Source organism: Piliocolobus tephrosceles, chromosome 10 (assembly GCF_002776525.5).
Source record: "Piliocolobus tephrosceles isolate RC106 chromosome 10, ASM277652v3, whole genome shotgun sequence".
NCBI lineage: Eukaryota > Metazoa > Chordata > Mammalia > Primates > Cercopithecidae > Piliocolobus > Piliocolobus tephrosceles.
In genome coordinates, this window is record NC_045443.1 from 87328992 (window position 1) to 87339785 (window position 10794).

Sequence of the window (10794 nt, forward strand, 5' to 3'; positions counted from 1 at the left end):
ATCCTGACACATATTATCAGATTTACATAGAATTAATTTTCTATTTATTTTAGGATGGCAACACCGATATGTCCAATTTTTTCTTTTACTTCTCAAAAAGAGAGAGCAAATTATACAAAGCTATTGCTGATGAATCCTTGAAAATGTTGAATGACAAGGAGAATAAAATTACTCTAGAGTTCTGGAAGGTCAGTCCATGTACAAAAACTATACCAAATCAATGGCGCGATTCAACTCTCAAGTATACTATAGCGTGCTTTGGGTGGTGCAAACACAGAATCTAGTGGCATTGAACAGATGTTTCTGGAACAATGTTATAAAGTTCTTTCAGACATTCAGTAAGTATATTTATTTTAATCACTTTAATAACAGGGATGTATATAGGTGCTTAAAATAATACAAGTAGCACCTATATGATACAAGTCATTGGGCAGTGAAAATGATTTCCCAAACTGCAAATAGGCAGGATAACAAATATATTTCATGTTGAAAATTTGGGTCACTTTCATACCGCAGAATAATTTAGTGGTGATGATAAAAATATTAAACTTTAAATATAGGGTCTAAGGTTTAATCGGATTTCTGAAAATAGCTAATAGCACAATCTATAAAGTGCCAAAAAGAAAAAAAATATGTATAATATGAATTTTGGATCAGGGTATGAGCTGCTAGGAAAAAGCATGAGACAGGAACAAATATTAGTAATCTGAAGATGAGTAATAAATTGAATACTTAAATTGAAAGGTTTCTGGAAGTTTTAGCATCTAAAGATGCTAAAAGATGTAGAACAATTCAGGTCAAGGCTCTGTAGCAAAGTACGTAAGCCCTTGAGTGAGGCGTAGATCAGGCGAGAGCAACAGGATATCATGATCCCAAGGCTGTGCATATCATTCATTTGCTAGACTCTGCTTGTATGCTCTAACCTGTGAAATTTTCCCTTCTTTCTCAAGTGTATCCTTCCTGTACCTAAACATGGCTTGTCAACTGGTGCACACCTCTGGATCCTCGTATAATTTCTTAGATTTGCTTACCCCAGTTTGTGTTTTCCAGCTTGGTTACTTGACTCAGATTATTTGACTCACAGTTGCATGCTATATTTGGGGTGTTTATATTAGCTTATACTTTAAGCCCATGAAATCTTTAGTAACTCAACAGAAAAGCTTTAATTCCTTCCTGGGTAGACCAAAGGTTGCAGAATTCGAAATTTTGTCATTGATGACAAAGGGGTAATTTGAATACATTTTGAACAAGAGTTGTATTCTCTGGGGAGAATTTAGCCAGATAAAATGCAATATATTTCTTTGAGTAATTTTAATTCTCAACAATGTAGAATGAAAAATACTTTTTTTTTTTTTTGAGATGGAATCTCGCTGTCGCCCAGGCTGGAGTGCAGTGGCGCGATCTTGGCTCACTGCAACCCCCGCCTCCCGGGTTTACACCATTCTCCTGCCTGAGCCTCCGGAGTAGCTGGGACTACAGATGCCCACCACCACACCCGGCTAATTTGGTTTTTGTATTTTTAGTAGAGACGAGGTTTCACCGTGTTAGCCAGGATGGTCTCGATCTCCTGACCTCGTGTTCCACCTGCCTCGGCCTCCCAAGTGCCAGGATTACAGGAGTGAGCCACTGTGCCCAGTAGAAAAATAATTTTTATCTCTTCTGGGACTGATTCTCGAGCTGTGAAAACTGATGGAAAATAGAGTTGTTTTACAAGTCAACTTTTTACAGTGAAAAATCAACAAAATATTCTGCATGTACAAAATATTCTTCCCTTAAGTTTTCCAACATCAGCTTCATTTCTTGGTATCAGGGATGCTTCACTTTTTTAAATCCTCCCCACCCCTAAGTAACCTCTCCCAATTGTCTTCCAAATACCATCCATGATTGCATTCCCTGTTCTTTCTCTCCAGTTTTGTTTGTCCTTTGCTTATCTTATTTACTCTTGTAGCTTCTATCACCCTTTTAGTGATGGCTCAAATCTACATTTTCAACCTTTTCAAAGCTCCAGGCACCTATTTCCATTGCCAGCCAAATATCCTTATGTCTAAATCCACCTATATTTAAAATTTACTATTTCACATGGACACAAAGAAGGAAACAACAGACACTGGGGTCTGCTTGCGGATGGATAGTGGGAGGAGAGTGAGGACAGAAAAAGTAATCAGGTACTGTGATTATTACCTGGGTGATGAAATAATCTGTACACCAAATCCCGTGACATGCAATTTACTCATATAACAAACCTGCACATGTATTCCCTGAATCAAAAAAGTTGGAAGGGAAAAGTAAAAGAAAGTGGTATTATGGGTAACTCTGCTTTCTGGCTAACTTAAACTCGGATATAGGTACTGCTTAGTCTTTGAGGAGTCTGACAAATTTGGCATTCCTCAAATTTGTGCCAAACTCCTTAGAAGTGCTGACTGAAAAGGTATAAAATTCAGTCAGAAACATCAAAGAATCTGACGCCATTTTTTTCTCTGATAAAGTTTGATTCTGTTAATATTTGCCCTTCTAGGTATTTTTTTCTTCTCTCGCCATGTTTTCCTATGCCGTTGTTTTAGTTTCCAACACTGCTGCAACTGTGCTTTTAAAATATCAAAATTTTGTATTCACATATTAATTTTTTATATTGTAATAAACTGTTTACCAACTAATATAATTTAATAGAAAAGCCGTGTAAGTTTATTAGACTATTTCTGAAGGAAAAAAAAAAATAACACATCTCAGATACAGCAGCAGCAACAACTAACTTTTGTGTAGCCCTGTACAATTCACAAGGTGCTTTCAACATACGTTATCTCATTGAATCCTCACAGCAACCAGAGTTGAGGTAGGTATTTTTGCCAATTTACAAGTGAGGTAACTGAGACTCAAAGGTTCCAGGACCTTTAAAGATATACCCAGCAAATGATTGGTAAAAATGGACCAGAAAACCAGATCTTTTGACGCCAAGTCCCATTTAATACCAAGGAAAAATTTAATGTCTTTGATTTATATGAAAATTCATGACTTGTTCAGTTTTAAAATTAATTTGGCCAACACTGCCATGACTTTAGTCTCTCTCTTTCGGAAGTACTGATAAATTATATAGCTTTCCCTTTGTTTTAGGATCACAGAAAGTCCTCTACTGAAGAGCACATATGTAGGATCTGTGAATCTGAACACTAATTCAAAGTCCATCCCTCCTTGACCTACTGGCAAATGCACTAAGAAAATAAAAAGTCTGTTCTCTTCTATAGGAGATAGTGGCAGAACACAGGTTATAAGCAGTCACACTGCGAGAAATTAGTTTCTTCACAACTCAGAGGAGAGAGGGAAGGCATCATACTAAACCTCTATTGAGCCTCGGGTGCCCCAAACTAACAGGCATATTGCATTTTACATGGATGGATTCATTACCACAATCATGACCAAAGAGCGGTTACAAGGCATCCTCTTGTGGTACTAGTACAAAACAAATAGAGAATACGGCCTTTACCCTAGAGCAGCTTGCTGAAGTCTCTTCTAAGGTCTGCCACTTCTAAATCATGGCTCATCACAAAACAATGACATGGAACTTGACACGAGCAAAGAAAACAAAGGAAAACAGGCCACCAAATAACTACCATATAACCAGCTAAAATAGAATAATTACAAAGTGAATAGGGACACAGAAGAGGAAGAATATAAACAGTTTCCTGATTAGTGCCACAGTGTGGCATGGCTAGAGCACTAAGAAACAACTAAAGCTAACAAACCAGTCTGGCACAGAACCAAGAGGGACGGTTGTTCTTTCTCAGTTAACCTTAATACTGGTGGGGCATCTAAGAGACAGCATTGCATCAGCAATAGCTCATAATAATAAAAACAAAATCATGGAATGAACTTGATGTATGCTCAGGATCAGAAAAACCAACAGTATTTGGCTATTAGCAGTTTAGTCACATGTACACAAAGATTATATCACATACAAACACTTAGTCCAAGTCATATATCACCAAGCTAATAGAAAAAGAATAGCAATTCCAAACATTTTGCTAGCACATAACTTTGCAAAAAATTAAATTAGTAAAAAAAGAATCATGCAATTTTACATTTTTTGATGTTTGTTTTCAAGCTGCTACCAAATTTAGAAAATCACTTCCCTTTATAACAAAGGGCTTTCAGAATCTAAATATCAAATGAAATTCTAGCATTTAAAGAGTTTATTAGACACATACAATTACATTCAGTGAAACTATGAGTGGGCTACAAAATGGAAAATTAAGAACTCACATTGATAAAACCTCAAACACATCTCAGAAGAAATTCAAGCTTTTTAGCTTAACATCTATATCTTTATCAACTTTTTAATGCAGAAGGACCCATTTTAAACACTTAGGTAATAAAATTCAATGTTCTATGCTAAATACAGAGAATTTTATAGTCCACAACATGATTTATAGTTACATTATCACCTTTCTTCCACAATGCTTACATTACTTCACAATTATAATAATTATTAAGCTATTGATAATGAAGCAGAGCACTTCCTCAAATTAAGGTACCTTTCGCTGTACGTAGCAAAGACTGCCTTCCTGCGGTAAGTAAAGAAGTGACTCTTGAAATACTGGGTGGAATTTCTTTATCCAACATAGCACCAATGCGCTGGCAATACAACAGATATCAGGAGCCACATGCTTGTTGGACGAGACCAGTTCCTCGTAGCTCCTGATGTGCTCACTGCCCTCCCAGTCCAACCTCTTCGGCAACGATTGGTACTGCTCCAACTCATGTACCAGCACCTGGGCCCCGCTCCAACGCAGACCCGCCGAGAGGTACCGCGCGATGAAGAAGTACAGCTCCCACTCCATGAGAGGCCCCGGGCCTCTGGTGGACGAGGCCTTCGGGGTGGCCGGCGTGTGGCGGGAGGCGGGAGCCAGCGTGTTAGCCGAGTGCGTGGGCCGCGCCGAGGCCTGACCTGGCCGGCGGCCCTTCTCCTCAGGCACGTACTTCAGCGCCATAGTGCCGTGCACGCAGCCCTAGTTCTTTTTTTTTTTTTTTTTTTTCTCGCATTAGAATCAACTGGGAAGCTTTTATTTTTCTCCCAGGTTTATTGAGGTATACTTAACAAATATAAAATGTAAAATTGTGTATATTTTTTAAAATCAGCATTTTCTTAAAAATTCAACGTTATATCCCTGAAACAAGAACTATCTCGGTCCTCTTTGACTGTGCTCTCTCCTCAGCCCCTAAGTAGTTTCTGCTCATTCTTATCTCCACTATCACGATCATATGTCCTCTAATGTTTTTAAATCATCATTGTCCTCATCTACTATTTTCATTATCAGTAGTACAGCTTCATATATGAAAGGTAGGACAAGTGCTTGATTCTTTCTCATTATTTATCATCTTCACTGCCTTTTAGCTGATTTATTCTGGCAGAATTCTGACTTCTACCGTTCTTTTGCCCTTCCAATTTATATTACATGTAGCTATCAGATTACTCTTTTCAATGCTTGGGTCTGACCAATTGCTATCACCCAATTATATTCAAAGCAGTCAAGACATTCCTTATAACCAAATGTGACTCTACCTTTCATCTGTATTTCCAAAGTACTTTTAAATTACACTTCTAAAGACAACTTAACATTTTTGATGCAATATAGATTAGGCTATATATGATTAGTGGACCATATTTTAGAATTAGAGCCAAAATTCTAGTGGCCACAGACTACAAAACCAGTTAAATAACACTTCTTATGGAAGTCTTACAACAAGGTTTATTTCTTTCTGGGCTTACCATGGTAATCATTTATGCTTGGTGAGAATGCAGTTTGTTAATGAATGGGCTCGGGCGTTTTAACAGCCTAGATAAATCAATTTTTATTCAGATGGTGTTACTTTCTGAGAGTTATTTGCAACACAAACAACAAAACATGTCATAATAAATAAAACAATACATCATTAAGTTTTTGGTGGAAAAATCTGTTCAAATTTTTTTCTTACAACAGTAATGCTTGTTATAAAAGTCTGATAATATAGAAATGTGGAAAGTCAAATGTGAAAGTCTCCCTTCATGAATCTCACAGCCGACCATTAATAATTAGATTTGTATCCTTTAACATTTTTTTCTGTGTACATAGAGGCATTTGAAATAAAAGAGCCCTTCATGTTATTTCTGTTACAGAACCAGGAAGATCCTGATAAAGACACTGTCTGCACTCCACCCAGATTCCCTTGGAGTCTATGTGCTGTTTCTGGGTTCATCCTCCAGCCTCAGTGTGTTTGCTGTAAGTCTGTGTGTCCTTGGGCTCCTGGAGGAGTTTTGCAGTGCACAGGTGATGGAAGTACTTGGGAATTGATGTCCCACTAGATCAGTCTGTAGTTAATGACTGGTGCATGAAGAATTCACCTCCAGAGCTCTTCTGGGATTTGGCTGAGGCTGGAACTTTGCCTCAAATTGCACCCTTGTTTGAGTTCCTCTTCACTGTCCCAGTGGCCCTCCTCTCTACAAGTGTCTTTGCAGCACTTTCTTCCTATCACCTGCATATAAATCCTTGTCTCAGGGTCTGCTGGTGGGGAACTCAGCACAGGGAAAGTACACAAAGAACTGAACAAAACTGACATACTTAAGGGAGAATTTGTGACTCTGTTTCAACTTGTCTTCAACTAAATGACCTCAGGCCTTAACATAGGGCCATTGAAATTTCCCTATTAGAAACGTGGTTACACATTTAAGACCCTTAAAATTATAAAAAGAGATTTTAAATAGTGACAATTAAGACTCAACACCAAACATAGTGTATAGTTTTATAACTGTTCTCTGACTAAAGAAACAAAACCACTCCTCATTATCAAGATCCTCCAACTACTTGCAATGCAGGAGGAGGCAACTTTATAGCACAAAGCAGTGGAAAAAAATTATTTAAAAGTGATAGCGTATAATTAGATTCACATGACTTATGTTGTGGACTTTTAGAAAAGTGGTTGAGAGTTCTGTTCTGAAGTTACCAGGAAATGCTTCACTGCAAAGTTGAAATTGAAATTGAGTCCAGAAAGCTGTAGCATCTAGATAATGGAAAATCAGATATTCTGAATACTTGGTGTACTTTGGGGAAAGAAGGTGGCGTTAGGGGGAATTCTTTGACTAAAGCAAAAGATGTGGGTTCAGGAATTATGTTCTAATGAGTGTTATCTGGTTGGATAGGCAAGGTAGGGTCAGATAGTGAATGGACCATCCCAAATGCTGGGCTAAGAAGTTTGGGCTTGATTAGAAAGGCTACAGTGAAAAAGCATACATGTTTAAGCAAATGGTGTGTTGAGGTTCTGTAAAGACTTACTTAGCTTTAGTGTCAGAGAATTAATTGTGACAGACAGAGGCTGAAAATTTGTTGGAAACTGCAAGTCTGTACAAGAATAAAACTCTAAATTTGAGGGAATGGCAGTGTAGAAATGAACACTAGCGATCATAACAAGAAAAGATGGTACTGATTATTAGGGGAGGAGTAAAGAAAAGACTCGAAGATAGGTCTAGTTTAAGCTTGAGTGATTTGGAAATGTAATGGAAAGCAATGAAGCTGAACTTAAAGCAAGAAAGGTTTATTCAGGTGGGAATGTTCCTTAGTTTGAATTTTGGGCCCTATAGAATTAAAGCAGGATGTTCTGGTGGAAATGTCCTGGAAATATGGAACAAACCTGACTGAAAAATTAATGTTAGAGTTACAAAGTTTGGATTGGTAGACATGAGAACTTAAGCAATGGAAATAGATGCATTCTTAAGAATGGAAATATAGAGAGAAAATAACTGGAAATGGGAAATTAAGACCACTCGAGTTATGTTGAAAGATTTCATTACATCTGAATGGAAATTGGAGGATGTATGCTAGTTTACCCAAAAGGCAACCTGTTTTGTTAATTTAACACTACATTAAACTAGGAAAGATAACCTCTTTCTCCGTGGATCCTCCATTGGGCTTTGGTTCATTAGAATTCCCTCATTCCTTCTTTGGGAAAGTGGAATGGGAAAGTCAAGAGTGTGGGGCGAGAATAGGTGACATCTCCTGGATTTTCTCCTCCTATTCCTCCCCATTCCCCACTCTATTTTCTGCATACTTAGATTTGGGGTAAATTCTCATTGTATTTCTATGTCAAGACCTGAATCCCTCTGGATGGGGTAGTATATTATGTCAGTGGACAGTTAAACTCACCATCTTTTTTATTTCTTTTTGTTTTTTTAGTCTGATGACTGAAGACAGCACCCCTCTTCATGTTTCAAAAGATCTAGTAAGGACTAATGAGAAACATTTGAGAGGGCCCAGGGGATGCGTATCTATAGGTATCTCACACCACACGCAGGCAGCTTATTGTCTTTAGTTCCAGTAAAAATAGCCCATTGGGAACCAATTCAAAATCTGTGGAATCTGGTGTTAATGTGAAGTGACTCTTGCTCTTGCAAAGAAATCCGCTTTAGAACTCCTCTCTAGAACTCAGATATTTTACGAATGGTGATGAGGATAATGAAGCTAATAATTATAAATAATAGTCCTATGTGTTAGAAATTGTCTCCTTGATGATACAATTGTTCCTCTACTCTTCTCCCACATTTTAATTAGAACATGCTGCTGTTTTAGATTGGGAAGAGGCAGTAGTCTGATAAGACAACACATATTGGCACTGTCCCCATTTCATACCCTCTTGGTAACAGCCACCATGCCACTGGCCTTCCTCCGTTTCAAACTAGATTAATTTTCAAGAGGACAATTTCCTAGGTACCTCTTGGATCCAAAAATAAACTGGCAACTGGTAAAATTCTTGTTGTAACTTCCATTGCAATTTCAACATAACTGTCTAGAAAAGGTTGTGTCACTTGAGAGAATACAGTGACCCACAGGGAAATTTCAAAAATTTAGACCACTCTGATATAACAAAGCCTTTTCAACCCTGCAATCAATGGCCATTTAAAAAGAACAAGTGCACAATTTAGATTGTCACTCAAGGACCAAAATACTAAGGAGATGATTTTAGATCTGTAATGTCTTCCTATAAAGTAATGTAATAATAACTTAAAAAGAATCAGCAGAGTGTACTTTTTTATTTCTCTTGGGGAAGAATATAATGCATCAAGAATTACAGTTATTGGCAAAGTACAGAAAAAGTTTAGCATATAGAGTAACATTTACGTTTGTCTCTTTTATTCAAATATCCTCTATTGACAAAGACATTTTTGGTTATGAAGGGGAAGGGAGAGTTAGAGGGAAGCAGAAAGAGCTTGAGATTACTGTCAGTTCTGAATTGAAATTCCCGCTTGGTCACTTTCTGGTTTTGTGGCCTTGAATAAAAATATTTACTCCAATTTTTATTCCTTTTATTTCTTGATCTAATAAAATGAGAACCAATAATGATTGCTTAACAAGGTTTGTGCAGATTAACTAAGTGTACTTGGTGCATAGTAGGTGCCTAGTAAAAAGAGAATATCCCTTTATTTGCAGATGTGAAAGTTCATATGACATAATTGTATGACTTCTTCTTTTAATAATTCCCCATTTCAAAATCTCAGCTAGTGAAAACATCCAAGGATAAAAGAGCTAAGGAATCAACATTTGTTTATTTTGTACCTGTAATATCACACAACAAATATGCACTGATTTTTGGTGAGTGATCTTCAAAAAAAAAAAACGAAAAAGTGTAAACTAGTAAAAAGCTCACTATATCTGCTACTTAGTATTCAAACTGGGTTTTGAGTTATCTAAACTACTATAGAAAATGTTCTGAAATTTAGGATTTTTGTAAGAGCCACACAAATTCCTTTTGTGGTTTAAGTGGGTCCTCCCAGTTTTCATTGTAAGATTGAAACTCAAGTACTGAGGCTGCCTGGTCCTATACCTATACCTAACCTACATTATTATTGTTCTGTTGTTGGGAGAGTGATTTAGGAATATAAAATGTAATTGAAAAAGCATTGTTTTCTAATCAAGGTATCCAAATGCATTTCTTGCTTTGTTACTAACTAGATTATGTAATTGATCTTTACCTCTTTGGGCCTAAATTCCTTGTTGGTTCTATATTAGCAGTTCTCAGATGCTGGTCTCAGGACTTGGACTTCATTAGAATTACCAGGGATATCTTTAAAATCACATTCCTGAACCTTCTTTCCACCTTCTGAATCGCTAGGAATGGGGTCAGGAATCTAGGGTTAACAAGCTCTGTAGGTGCTTCTGAGTAGTAACTGGGTTTAGAAACCAGTGAAGTCTTTCCAAATCTTCCTTGCCTGCAGATTTGAAGTCTCTTTCAGGTTTTTTACTTTCAACTAGGCTTTTAAGTACTATGGAGGTGGTTGCTCTCCCAGCCTTCAAGTGACAATCTGGGCTATAGGAGAAGCTTAAAAAAAAACAATTTTGTGAATCAAGTAATTTGATTTCCTTGTTGGCATTGAATTCTCTCCTTGGGTGGCCTCCAACTTTCTCAGATATCAATTCTTCCTCAGTTGTTAAGAGAAACAAATTAGCTTCAAAGGATTGTTGCTTGAAGTTTTCCCAAATACATAATTATTAAAAGCATATGGCTTTTAATTTAAAGTTATGGCAGTATTCATAACTGATTGTATTACTCCTAATGATATAGTGCCTTGACTTGATTTAGCCCTTGTTCCGATTACATAAACCTGTGAAAAATTGATTTTCAATTGCCTTTGCTTGGAAATGATGTGTTTAATTGATTTTGGGAACAGATTCTATCCTATTAATCTTTGACATGCTATGGTATTAACTTTTTAAAGCTCTAAAAAGAATAGCTTAAAAAATAAGCTCTTAGAATATTTAGGGAACATACAAAATT

At 37.0% G+C, this 10794-nt stretch overlaps 1 pseudogene; it reads right to left on the reverse strand.

Annotated features, from left to right (window-relative positions):
* Window positions 1-4512: 4512 nt before the first annotated feature.
* LOC111545363 lies at window positions 4513-4982 on the reverse strand (annotated as a pseudogene).
* Between the last annotated feature and the right edge of the window lie 5812 nt (window positions 4983-10794).